The sequence below is a fragment of the Pteropus alecto genome, unplaced genomic scaffold (assembly GCF_000325575.1).
Source record: "Pteropus alecto unplaced genomic scaffold, ASM32557v1 scaffold146, whole genome shotgun sequence".
In the NCBI taxonomy this organism is placed as follows: Eukaryota; Metazoa; Chordata; class Mammalia; order Chiroptera; family Pteropodidae; genus Pteropus; species Pteropus alecto.
Genome location: NW_006442107.1, coordinates 11,912,680 through 11,926,955, shown reverse-complemented (window position 1 = coordinate 11,926,955; position 14,276 = coordinate 11,912,680). Strand labels below are relative to the sequence as shown.

Sequence of the window (14,276 nt, the reverse complement as noted above, 5' to 3'; positions counted from 1 at the left end):
GCCCTGATCGAAAAGGAATATTTTGTTATTGTGGGAGAAGAAAAAGTGGTTGATAGAGACATGACTCTATGTATAATCACTTTGTGAGCAAATTCTTCCACAGAGGGTTCAATATGTCTCCCATTTGCCAATGCAGATGGGGCAGATGGGTAAGTTATCAATTCTCTATCTCCTCAGGTATTTAATAAAACTAGGAACATTTTTTTTTTATTCACAGTTGAGATAATCCCCAAGTTTTTGTGAATGTTTGCACTGGTTGGGAATGTATTTCCAAAGACTACCTCTATGTGCCTCCCTCAACTCAGCAGCAGTCCATTCTGCTTCAGAACTGCCGAATAAAAGAATGTTTTCTACCAGGAGGGTGTTTGCAGGTACTAGAGCAGATGGACACATGGACCAGGCCTGTTATTGTGCAGTTAAACCAGAATTATTGCCAGATCCCCATTGTCTTTCACTTTGACAATGTGAAGTGTACTTTTGCACTTGATTCTTGGAGAAAATCTTAGTCAGTACAACCTCCCTCCATTTCTCTCTCCTAGTGCTCTGCTCACCAAACTCCAACAGCCCACAAATTGGAACAACAAGAAGTGTAAAGCAGTAGAGCTTATCTAACACATAAAAAAAGAGAAATGTAAACAAACAAACAAATAAAATAAAGCCTTTTGTCACCATCGAAGAAGTGAAAAGGAAAACAGAAGGTATATAGGTATTTCCTTCAGTGGCACAAGCAAAGCCAGGTGAAGGTCACTCCTCAGATCTTACTTTGGCTTTAAAAGCTGCGTTTAATTGTTAGTCACGATGCACTGTGGGCAGAACAATTAGTTGTATCTATATTAGATCTAAGCTGTAATTATTTGTTACATTAATCATGACTAGAGTGAGAATTTAATTAGTCACGAACATTAAGTGAATTTTTCTGAAGCAGGGGAAAAATGTTCTCTGTTATTTGGTGCATCTGATTAAAGAGAGGGTACCACAGTTGGCTGGTAAGGTGGAAGGGGCAGAACCTTCAAGCTTTGCTCTCTAGTTACTAAGAAATCTGGATCCAGGTTGATCTTATGTCACTACATTTGTGTTTCATATCCCAGTGGCAAATCTGTGTGCCACTGTGTGTCACTCCGTAATTCAGAAGTACTCAATTCTTATTTGTTTCTCTTATTTATTCTATATGCCTATTTTCATGACAGCAAAGGTGTCAGCAGAGCAATCCCAGGAAATGGGGAAGGAGATGCCCAGAAAGAAGTTCCCATAGACTTAGATTAGTATTTATCTCTGTGTAGTGTTTTGAAAGGAGCAACTGAGAATTTGGCATCCATCTAATCACACACAGTTAACGTCCAATGCCACAAAGCTCGGCAATGTGTACTCTTTTCAAATTAGAAATATAAAGACTTTTGGGGAGTTCTTGGTGGGGAGAGGTAACAAAGCATAAATGTGGTGGCTGCGATAGTGTGGGCCACAGTGTTTGATAATGTGACACATTTAATGAGTCACATATGTAGAGCTGTTATCGCCCCAAACAGCTCTACCCTGCTGATTCCAGTGAAAACTTTTAGACAAACTCAGCGTTCTTTTGCTCATTACACTGACCTGTCAAAAATGACAACTTGGCCCAGTCTGGTTATTCCATGCTGACAAGGTACCATTCAGGCTTCGCAGCAATAATGTCAGCTTTTAAAGGTGCAATGTACTTAAGGAAGCTCATTTCTATGATTTGGCCAAAAAGAGCCATTTTCCTTGTCAGTGGTGAGGAATGCCTTAGTTTTCTTTAAATTAGGAGTCGTTTTCATGGAGATTGTTCATACGAAAACCTGCAGAAAAGAGAGAAGCTGTTTTTTGAAAGGTTTAAAATAATTTAGCCTACTGAGCAATGGTGTGATTACCTGGTATGTTGAAGACAGCCCGGGATGCCCTGCTCTGTCCAAAGCATACTTCAAAACTACCAATAATGCAACAAATAAAACTTCAGTTTGATTATGAACAGTGTGTACCATCCCCTGCAAGCAGAGAGTGGTGAGTTGGAAAGTTCCTTCTTGCTGTTTGGGGCCACAATATGCAGAATCTGGAGTAAGGCCAAACTAACAATATGACAAGATGCTATACTCCTGGTCCAAAGGCAAATTTCTGCTTGCCCAGGACGGAGGGACAGAGAGACTGCCAAGGCTAGCACTGGGCTTTACAATAGATGCAGCACGACTGTTAAGAAAACTAGTGATGAGCTAGTAAATTGGGATAGAAGACAGGAAAACAGAAATAAGCTGACACTTCCTTCTTTTATTTTTCCCATTAAACAATATTATAGTTGAGTCTACTCATAAGCCAAATTCTTGGCAGGACTGGAATTACATTTTGATGTTCAAATCTGAGTTGTCTTCAAATTTACATGCAAAATAAGATAGATAATATAGATAGATGATAGATGGATAGATAGATAGATAGATAGATAGATAGATAGATAGATAGATAGATAGATAGATGATAGATGATAGATAGATAGATGATAGATGATAGATAGATAGCACTGGTTTTGTATCAACCATGAGGATACCTAAGCCATTTTCACCAAGACTAGTGGATTTAAATCCAATTGTACTGGTCTCATGGTTTTTTGCTCCATGTTTCAAGATACCTTGTTCACACTACAACTGACTAATGACAATGTCTAATCATCTGTTCAAGCTACACTGGTAGTTCATAGAAGACTATGAAAACACATAATTTTTTGTATTTGTTTTTATAATCACTATTTTAAAGTGAGAACTCTTTGGGTGGGCTTAGGACTAGATTCGCATCCTACTCAGACTCTAAGAAGCTGAGTATGGCCAGCCAATTATTTCTACATGAGGAAATGTGGGATGACCCAAAATACAATTTGATCTCCCATTCTTCTATTTTTCTTATGTTTAGAAACTAGAATCTTTCTGAAATATTCACGAACAAAATAAATGAGTAAAAATTTCCACAAATATACATCCTGAGATTAAATCATCTGGATAAACGTAGGCAAATTTAATCTGAAGAATAAGGTGCTATAATTAATTTAATAATTTTAAAATTATTATTTGGACCTAATAATCAATCAACCAATACATTTTTATTAAATGGTTAGTATTCTTGTGCTATAGTAAAGAGTATCTTATTTTCAAAGACCTTGCAATCAAGTAGGGAAGGCTACACTGAAACAGCAAATACTAAAAGGTAACACGATATTTGAAGAATATGTGTCTATATATGCTCTCTACATCTAAGAATTAGTGGGAAAAAAACAAACGAAAAAACCTTGATAGTGTTAGTGACTGCCCTAGAAAGACAAATAGATTTGCATACATGTACTCAGAATGACATTACAAGAAAGATCTAGAATTAGTGTACACTCATTCAAAGCATGTTAGAGGAGAGAATGAACTTTGTTGAAGGGAGTTATTCCAGTCGTGAAATAGATCATACTGAAACAAAACTTTGAAGCCTCATTGTAGGGAGCCTTGAATGACAGGGAACCAGAGGTTAGCAGTGCTATTTTGCTATAGTTACCTTTTGTTTACCTTCCTTTACATTGCTGAGAATATTGATTGAGTTTATCCTTGCTTATTTTTAACACATTGCCAGTGCAAGCTCTATTTCATATAATTCTTGTGGCTCAACACACAGTTTCAACTTTCACTATGTGTATCTGCTTCTTATCTGTTTAATTCCATTTATTTCAGTTCCATCTTTTTATTTAATACCACTGGTTGCTTAGTGTAGTGGCAGGCTGCAATAGTGATAACTAAAGTAAAATTTATGATTTCTCTTCCCTGGGTGCCCTGAAAACTGTCTGTCTCTCTTAATGTTTGCTTGGAGAACTGCCCTCAGACCCACAAGTCAGGACAACAGTATCAAGAAACCAAATTGTGATCTTCATAAGACATTCTACATGTTTTGAGTGGATCCTGAGATTTTAATACTACTTGTTAGTTCTATCATTAATAATAACAAGGCTTCTTTATCGGTACGCAAGGAATTATGGATGAGAAACATTTTTATATATTTCACTTCTTTTGTGCCTACTGTGTGGCCTTGCAGAGAGGGTCACTGGAACTTGCTAGGCCTCGTTCTTCTTGGGACACATGTATGTGTCATATATTTCTCATTGGTGTGAAAAAAACTGTTTCAGCAGTTCACAAGAGAGAGTTTAGGATTTCAGATCACAGTAAACCCCCATTTTGAATCACGCATTTAACTTTTTCAACACACTTCTACATTCTTTCTCTCATTTGATCCTCATACGTTTATTTTTGTCATAAAGTATATTTATATATTATTCATATTTACAGTTCTTCTCTCATCAAATGAAACCAACAAAACTTCCACAGGCATTGCATATCAATTTCTTATAACCCATTACTGTCAAAATCATTGCTTCCCCTCTCCTATCTCACCTACAGTTTTGCAATAATAGTTCACCATTCCGGCTCATTCCTCTGACTCTTATTCATGTATATGCATCAGCGATTCTCATGAGGATCGTCTGTCCCAAAGATGGTGCTTCTCCCTCTTCTATTTTAGTGAGAAATATAAAGTCTTTCTTCCTACTAGTAACTTCACAACTTTCTCTTTTTTACATAATTTTTGCTAGTTGATATTAGGAATATTTTTTAAACATAGGGCCATTCAGACTAAATATGGATTTATCTTCTAACAGCAGCCCCCCACCATTTTTGCACCAGGGACTGGTGCTCTTATGTGAATCTAATGCCTGATGATCTGAGGTGGAGCTGAGGCGGTGATGCTAATGATGGGGAGCAGCTGCAAACAGATGAAGTTTCACTCGCTCCCCTGCCGTTTGTCTCTGGCTCTGAGGCCTGGTTCTTAGCAGGCCATGGACGTGTGTTGATCCACGGTCTGGGGTTTGGGGACCCTTGTTCTAATAGACAAGCACAATCTTTCTTGCCATGGAACTTCCTTTGGTTAGATATGATATCTCTGCTTTGTTCAATTTCTCTTGCTTCCTTTGATCCTTAAAGAACATTGCATTTTCCAACATATTTTCTCTTGGGAAAAATAAGGCCATTCTATCAAGGACAAAGGGAATCATAGATATTATCTTCTCTGTCTTCAAGTTTAAACACAAAATAACTCTGAATCACATGCTTTGTTCTTTTTATCCTATAGGTGATCCATATGATTTCTAAATTTATCCCAGTGTTCCTTAGGGCCATAAATAGAAAACTTCCCTTTTATGACCTGCACTAAACCTAAAGGCAGGAGTCATAATAGGATTTTTAAAAATCCAAATTTCATTCTTACCACACACAAAGATGTAATGCAATATTTTTATGCTTTTTTCATCAGGTTCCATATATATAATATTTCACATTAAGTCCTACCTTTGCTCTGAAAGAATACTGTTTTATATTTCTTCCTCTCTTCTCATCTCTCCTTTCTTCTTTCTATTTCCCTCCCTTCTCTCTTCATTTCCCTCTCTTTTCTATTAATTTTGCTATTGTGGTATTCTGCTTTTTTCCCCCTCCTCTTTAGTTTGTTCATCACTTTATCATCGTTATATGATAGTGTCTTTTCCTCCATCCCAGTGATTCTCAACTGGGAGAAATTTTACCCTAAATTACATTTAGTAGGATATGGAGATATTTTTGGTTGCCACTGGAATCTAATATGTAAAGACTAGGGAGACCCCATAACAAAGAATTATCTGATTCAAAATGTCAGTAGTGGCAAGGTTGAGAAATACAGCTCTACTTCTATGACTGTTCTAATGCCTTATGCATAAACCGCAGCTGGTTCTAACTATTACCACCCTGTTTCTTTTTAAATATTTTCACTGTAATTTTCTCAAATGCAGTATTTTTTATGAGAGAATATACAGACCACACATAAAGTAAAAAGTCCCATGAAATGCTCAGGTTGGCATAAAGGTTTTATTTTTATATATCATGTCTGCTGTCCTGAACCTATCCAGGTACCATTTTCTAGTGGTGATCAGGCCACTTGTAGATATGGGGTATAAAAGAAGGCCTAAAACCATAAAGTAAATGTGCCAAAGTGAATTGAAGAGTTTAGAAAATTCACACTTAGCTCCTCATGCACTCCCCTTGCCTTGATTGCGAGAGCTCATGTCTGGTATTATTTGAGGATAGCCTGTTTGTCCCCTAGACTGTAAGCCTGCTTTGAACACTGAAATTTATTTATCTTTTCATCCTCTAGCTCTGTGCCAGCAGAAGACTTTACTATAATAAATCTGAATAGATATGTTTTAAAGTAACAACACCATGTCCTCTAGCTCATTCCTCTTGTGACTTAATCTCTTTTCCAGCCAACTACTGATTATGGCATGGAACATTTTATACCAGCTCACCTGACACACCATATATTTACATGGTTTTAATGAGAAAATTATCTATCCAAATAAAAGCTTGTCTTTTCCAAATAAATACCCACATTACTTCCCTCTGTTATCGTCTTCCATGATTTATCTTGGGACCAATAAAAAATTTCCACCTCTTTTTGACTTACCTCTGTTATTTTCTTCCATGGTTTATGTTGGGACCTATAGAAAAATTTCTACTTCTTTCTGACTTACCACTGGACCTTCTTAGCATATCCAGAATTTTTATCAGTATTTGTTGTCTCCAATCTCTAACATTCTTTCTGCTGTAAAATATAATTGTTAATCTATTTATTTTAAAATCTTGGTCATTCTTTTTTTTTTTCCTATATGCGACTGCAAAGAAGCATTCAAACTCTCTCTGTTCTTTCAACAATTTTTACAATGTCATTAAATCAGCAACACTTTCCTTTCATCTACAACATAATATTTGATTTTTGATGGTGATTTCAAAAATTTCTCAGATTGATTTTTAGTATGAATTCTTAATTTTATCCGTTCTGTGTAGCTTTTTTTCTACTATAAATAAATAATTTCAGCAATATTTTAACCTAATGATTTCTTTTCTTAAACCTAACAATTCTTTGTTCTATTATGATTGCATTCTGTAAGCTTTTCACAGATAGTAGCATTACTTATATATATTTTTCTTCTTCTCCTCCTCCTCCTCCTCCTTCTTCTTCTTCTTCCTCTAATCTTGATCCTGTTTCTACAAATTTGCCTCATTCTTTTCCATTCTTTTCCCCCTCACCTATGTTTTATCTATGCTGTTCGTGTAATATCCCTATAGCTTGAAATATTTACTTTATTCAGTAAAACCTGTTTTTAATCCCTCACCTTTGCAAGTTTTTTTTCAAATTCAACAAACAACTTATTGTCAAAATCTTAAAAGAATAATGATAGCTATTATTAAATATCACAGTATTATTTATTTTTATTTTTTTAATGCCTACAGCAAGTTTTATTTTATATAACAAAATAGTATAGACATTGTTGCTTGTCAATTCAAAAACCATTTCCCGTTTTTCCCTCCTTAATGGCAGAGTCTGTCTTCCAAAATGGTACTAAAAACACCAAATGCTTGCTGCTCCAATCTCCCTTACAGCTAAGGATGTTTTATAAGTTCTTTCTAGCCAAGAGGGATATGAGACAATCATTGGAGAAGTTCCTGGGCAAGACCGTCTTCTCTAACAACATGAGAGAGGTTATGAGGAAATCCTCTCTCTATCACTTTTCTCCTGATTTTTGACATTATCTTGTGAAGAAATGATGCTAGCAAAAGTAATGCTCCCTTGGCCAAGGGGAGATGTTGTCAATACTCCAGACCTGCAGGATAAATTGGTATGAAAAACTCCATCCTTAGTGGCGTTGTTAGGTCTCAGAACCAATAATTTATTTTAATACTTATGATGCTAATAATAATGGCCAGCACTTTTGGAAGGTTTACTAAATGCCAATTATTTTTTTATTTTTATTTTTATTTTTAGGCGAGGCAACCCTTAGTTGACCTCACAGATTGTAAGGAACTTGTCAGCATACAATCCCTTAATTTTGTTTTATTTTTTATGCCTACAGCACCTGATCTTCTTAGATGGTCTCCTATGCAAGTACTAACCAAGCCCGACCTTGCTTAGTTTCCAAGATCAGATGGGATTGGGCTTGTTCAGGGTAGTGTGGCCGTAGTCAGAAAATGCCAATTATTTTTACTCTACACATAAACTCTAATTCTGTACATGACCCTAAGTTTTTTAAGAACTATTTTCTATATTTTACATCTGAGGAAAGTAAAGAACAAGGGATTAAGTAGCTTGCCAGTGGTCACATAGCTAGTCAGTGGCATGGCTAGAATTTGAGCCCTGACAGGCTAGCTCCATCAAGTTATACTTTCTCATCAACCCAGAGGTCATCTGTTTCAGATTTTGTGGTCCATGAGATAATGTGTCTGAGCTACATAAGATATTGCCTAACATTCTGCTACTTTTAAGTGAAAGATATCAATTGTTGAAGGTATCAATTGTCATGTTCCATTCACCTTAATTAATTAATTCATTGGTAATCACATTCTGTAATGTAGCTTGTGTAAATGAGACATCTTAAATCCTGTATTTCTGCTTCTTCCTGTCATGGTTAACTGCTGTACTGTCACCCATTTCTCTACTCTTTCTCTTTCTCATACCTAGTCCCATCTACTTTAGTATAGTTGTTTTTATTTTCTTTGTACCTGCTATGTATTCATTCTATGAATATGTTTCCTTATTACCTTATCCTTAAAGTTCAGATCAACTACTTCTTTGAGAGGAAAGAAGGAGGGGGCTCTCTCTCTATCACCAGCCCTCTCCAGGTTCCTACTGTCTCTAAGTTTGTCTGTCTCTAAGCTCTCTGCCTTTTCGCTCTTCTTTAACTTCGCAGCCTGATTCTTCCTTATTACCCTCCCTCCTATTATCTAAAACTCTCATAGGCTTTTCATAGCAGGATGTTATCACTGAACTGTGAGGTCCTCAAATGCAGGGACTATCTCATTTACTTATTTATTTGTTGTTTAGGGGGAGAGTTTGCATTCCTAGAAACTATCACAGAACCCAACACCCACTAGGTACTCAGTGTTGCCCATTAAAAGAAGTAACAAGTGAATGAATATGTAAATAAAATTTCCAGAAAATTTTCAGCATTTATTTGAGCAGATGCTACCAAATCTATAGCTTTTTTTTTTTTTTCCCTCCCATCAAGAGTCCTGGAGTCTGTTTCTTGTCCTTGGTTTCCTTTCATTATTTCATTTTCTTGTGTAGTTTAGATAGATGTGTTCTTTTTGTCCCCAGAAGCTATCCAAAGTTCCCTTTACAGATAGTATTTATTCCCTAGACCTAAAACCTTTTACCAGATTGTACCTTTTACTTAAATGATTTCTTGAGCTTCATCAGTAGCTGATCTTTAGATGTCCTCCGTGCAGCTATAACTCATTTCAGTTCTTAAATAAAAAGTGCCCATAGGCACTGCTTCATTCTCAAGTGAGTGAACAGGGTCTTTAGCCTTGGCCTGTTCAGTAGAATCATCACAAAGTTCTCTGAACGGTACTGGTCGTTTTTACTTCTGACACTGTCTCTATAACAAATTCAATTTATCTTCTCATTTAATGCTCATATCAAATTTCTTGCATCCTAGATTTAGAATTACAACAAATATGTCCCTTGGATTATCCGATAGAATTAGTAATCAGAGTCCCCACAATGTGATATCTTGCCTGAGCTCTGCTTTTAATTCTGGTGTCATTGTTTCCCACAAATCTCCCCACAAAATGGTTCTTCTCACCACTGGACATGTGCATGTACGGTGATCTTCCCTTCTTCCTCTTCTTCTTTATGGTGATACTCACTAAGCTTGTTTTCTTTCTTTTACTAGACTATCATCTTCTCATTCTTCCTACTTTTATTCCACTTTTTTCTCTTATCCTAAATATTTGCCTTTTTTCTGTTTTTCCCCTAGTATTATCAATACTTCTACTATGTAAGGAGGATTAACATTTTTATGGCTATTTATTAAGCACATATTATAAGCCAGGCACTACCCCATATGTATATATTTGTATGTTTCTGTGCATATGTGGATTTTAAAACTCATAATAGCTAAATAAATTTTTTAATTGAAAAAAACCTGAGACTTTGTTTTTAAGTTACTCCATATCACATATATGTATCCATTTCATTTCACATGTCACATATATGTATCACATATATGTAACCATTTCGTTTAATTTTCCTGTGGATTGCATATGTATGTATCTCATAATTGCCCAATGAGGTATTATTTTGTCCTATTTTAAATCAGAAAACAGATTTGAAATTAAGAATGGTGACCTGTAGAAAGTGGGACAAATGCAAAAATGTGCTCACATAAAGTTTAGAATATTTAGTTCCTAGTCAAACTTGAGACTACAGATGATAGACATCCATGTTCATCTCTTGCCTTACTCTACCTATTATGAGTCTGAAAGTCAGATATGCAAACTTTGAGTTTGCTCTTGGCTAAAACTCTGAAAAGGGAAGAAATCCCACTCAGCTCCCTGGTAAGCTTTGAACTGACAGGGTCTGGGCAGCACCATAATTACACGAGCATCTGTTTTCCTAGAAGAGATTTCAAAGGGCCCAGCCTGCTCCTCTTCACTTGCTCTGGGGGTAGGGGGGAGGTGATTGTTAGATGGTACTTTGTGGGCTTTATGTGCTTCTTCCCAAACTACAACAACAAAATCTCAAATGGCGACTCACAAGAAAGGCTTTAGTACAGTAATAAAATTTGACATGTTCAATAGTCAGAATGGTCCAGGGTTGATAGGAACAAAAAGGTGGCAGAAAGAAAAATAGGCCTGGAAATCACTATGAAAGTTTCTGTACAGTTTACATTTTTTTAATAGGAGAGAGGAATGTCGAGGGTTCTGAATTTATTTATGATTTATTTGGAATCTGACCTCCACTTGATACTAGTTATTCTATTAGCCCTCATAATGGTTGTTTCCAAATGAAATTAGTCTTACGTTACAAATTATTTGAACTTGTTGATTACTGATATCTTATCTATATTGATATCTTATCTATATTGCTGAGATAGAAAAAATCTGGTTGTGGACTACTTACTCTCAAATAAAATTTTGAGTCTAGAATTTTATCTGAAACATACATTATAATATGTGGGTCATGACCTTCACCTGAACTTTTGGCATACCATGCTCTCAGTGCCTTTTGTGCCATAACTTGTTTCTACTGTATTTAGACACACCTGGGATGCTATAGCAACCTGGAGGCAGATTGTGGAACACTTGTCCTGGGATCCCAGCATTAGACCAGTAGCTAGTAGATGAACATCATTATTACCCTTTCACACTGGCTACTCTGAAGGTTCTCAGCAACTTAATTTTCTTCACATGGCCTTTTCAGCAGTGAAGTATCTCCTAAGAATGTTTGAATGTATGATCTTTCTCTAAAGATTTTATCTTAATAATTAGGATTCACATAATTGAAAAGTATAGCGAAGATTTAAAAGTCTTTAGTTCTCTTACCCTATGTTATCGATAGAAAATTAAAAATTCCGTGAGGAGAAATTATTTCACACAAAATAGAAGTCACACAAAATCTTGATGGCAGTCTGCACAACAGGGTTGAAGGAGCTTTCTCAGTCTCCACATGGTAAAATTCACCCTCATTTCTTAAACAGTTGGATAAGCTTAGTTTTTCTCTTAAAAAGAAACTACTTTTGATTTTTCTAAACTCCTCTGAATTGGTACCTGTCAAAGAAATATGAGATAAAGGTGAAAACATAAACAGTCATAAATGTAAAATCATCACAGCCACCTAGATTTCTCTGTCTACTAGGAATTCTTGGTTTTGACATGTGGCAGTAGCGATAAGATTCAGCTTAGACATAGAACAGGATAGCTACACAGTTTATAATAATAAGACAGCTAGCCAAAAACAAAACTCTTGGAATATATCTACATTATCTATCTTCCTATCTATCTATCTATCTATCTATCTACCTACCTACCTATCTATCATCTGTCTGTCGGTCTGTCTCTCTGTCCATTCATCTGTCCATCCATCTGTCCATCCATCCATCCATCCATCCATCCATCCCCATCCATCCATCCATCCATCCATCCATTCATCCATTAATCCATCCATCTATTGACCTAATCTATAGCCTTAATGTATTTATAAGCTGACAAGTAAGCAAAGAATTTTTAGGAATGATGAAAGATAACAATACACAAATTAAAGAAACCAAAAGAACTTCGAACACAAGAAATCTCCTCCTAGACACTGCCTAGCAAAACTGCAGAAGACAAGAAGATAAGAAAGAGAGACAGACAGACAGAGAGAGACAGAGACAGAGAGGCAAATTAACAAGAGAAAATAACCAAATTTAATATATACACGTGTATAAGAACCCCACATACAAGAGAGAGTCAGAGAGCCCACATGCACAAGAGGTTTGGAGATAGAAAGAGAACACGAGTATTTAAGACATTCTTGAGCTAGGGATGAGGTAAAGTACCTTAGGGGCTTCAAAGGGTGATTAGAGGATAATAAGAAGAGCGGATGCTTCATTAATAGATATTTACCTTGCCCTCTAGGCAGGTCAAAAAAAGCGATCTCTGATAATTTCTTATTATGAGCAAGGCCCCTAATTCAAGTTCTATATAGTTAAAAAAAGGGGCAGAAGTTTCTCTTGAGCCTGAGGCTAAAAATGTCTGTAGCTCACAGTAATCTGCATACCACTGAAGCACATCTTGGGGTGGCTCATTCCAAACCCCCACATTACGCCACTTGAATATAAATCCCAAACTTCTTATAATCTACTTTTGAAACCCCTCCTATCCCCTCCTATTCTACCTGATTTATGTTTAAGGAGTTGTTTTTCCAAGAGATGCTCACCACATGAAGCTTGAGAATAATCCCAGGGGGTCACCGCAAGTTCACTGGCTGCTTCAGAGATTAAGAAATGGAACTAGAAAAAGTATTACTATATGGCTCTCCCCCTCCTGAGTTATAAATGCAACAAGCTGATTATTATGATGATACTTCATTCCAACAAGAACTGAAATAGGACAATGAAATCATGATACTTAGCACTTATATAGCACTATTCATCTTCTGAGCTCTTTACAAACAGTAATTAATTAGAGGAGGGCAACAGAGAGTTCAGCTGATCTGGTGATGCACATGTAATAAAACAACTCCTTCAAAATTAAGATCCAGAAGGAAAGTGCCTACTTGAGATCCAGACTGAAATTGGCAGGGAGGGGTGGTAGTGAGGGGTGAGAAGATATTTTAGAAAACCAAAAACTCTCCTCCTTCTGAGTTGTCAGTATAATCAGCCTTGGAAAACAGGCTGCTACCATTTGAATGCTAAGGGGATTCCAAATAGGTCGGAAAGTGGAAGCCGGTAAGAGTAAAGGAAAAGATCAGATAAGAAAACTAAACTATATGATGAATTCCACTGTAAGCAGATAGTCCTTAAGAGTACAAAAATAATGATCTGATTATCAAAGAAGAAAAATGCGCAGCTCGTCTGCCATTGTGTTACCTGAAATTTCTACTTTGAATTTATTGTTTAGCAAAAACGTGTCCTAGTGTCTGAATAAGGCTGCTGATTACTGTCTTCTTAGGAAAAGGTACAGACAGAGGAGGTACATGGTGTGTGTTTGTGTGGGGGGAGGTGGGGGAGGGGAAGCAAAGAATTTTTAAAAAGTCAATCTCAGCCTCACAAGACTCTCCTTTCCCTCAGATTCAGACTGAATTCCTAGAAAGAGTCACAAAAATCAAGTTACTGGCCCTGAGTCTGAGTCTTTAAGATTACTGAATAACAATCATTCCCCATCATGCTATGTAACAACAAAATAGAAGGACTCTGGTGTTTGACATTTGTAAGTAGATAAACCTTTTTTTTTTTTTTCTCAGCAGCTTGACTCTTGTATTATGCATTTGCCTTCTTGGTGCAACCCTAGAGGCATCAGAAAAGTACCGGAACACAATTCAAAATCTCTCCTCCCCCAATCTGCTGGCCATTAGTAGGAATGCCAGTAATGAGAGACAGTGCCTTCACCTCCCCATCATCTGCAACGGAAAAATGGGATTTTGATACTGGGGACCTTTGCCTCTCTGTCTAAGTCTGAGCAACTGAGTCTCGTGCTCTAGCTCAAATCCTAACTCTGCAATTTACTGACTGTGTGATGGTAGGCAAATCACCTAATTCTCTGATCTTCAATTTCTCCACCTGCAAACTGGAAGCAGGGATTCATTTACACATGACATTTATTTAAGGCTGCATTAAATGTGAGAATACAAAGATGGAAGACAGAGTTTTTCACTTCTAGAGGTTAAAATAAATAAGCTTCATTGAAATA

General features: G+C 36.5%; 1 pseudogene; it reads right to left on the bottom strand.

The window, feature by feature from the left end:
* Positions 1-7,948: 7,948 nt before the first annotated feature.
* LOC112469340 lies at positions 7,949-8,067 on the bottom strand (annotated as a pseudogene).
* Positions 8,068-14,276: the final 6,209 nt, after the last annotated feature.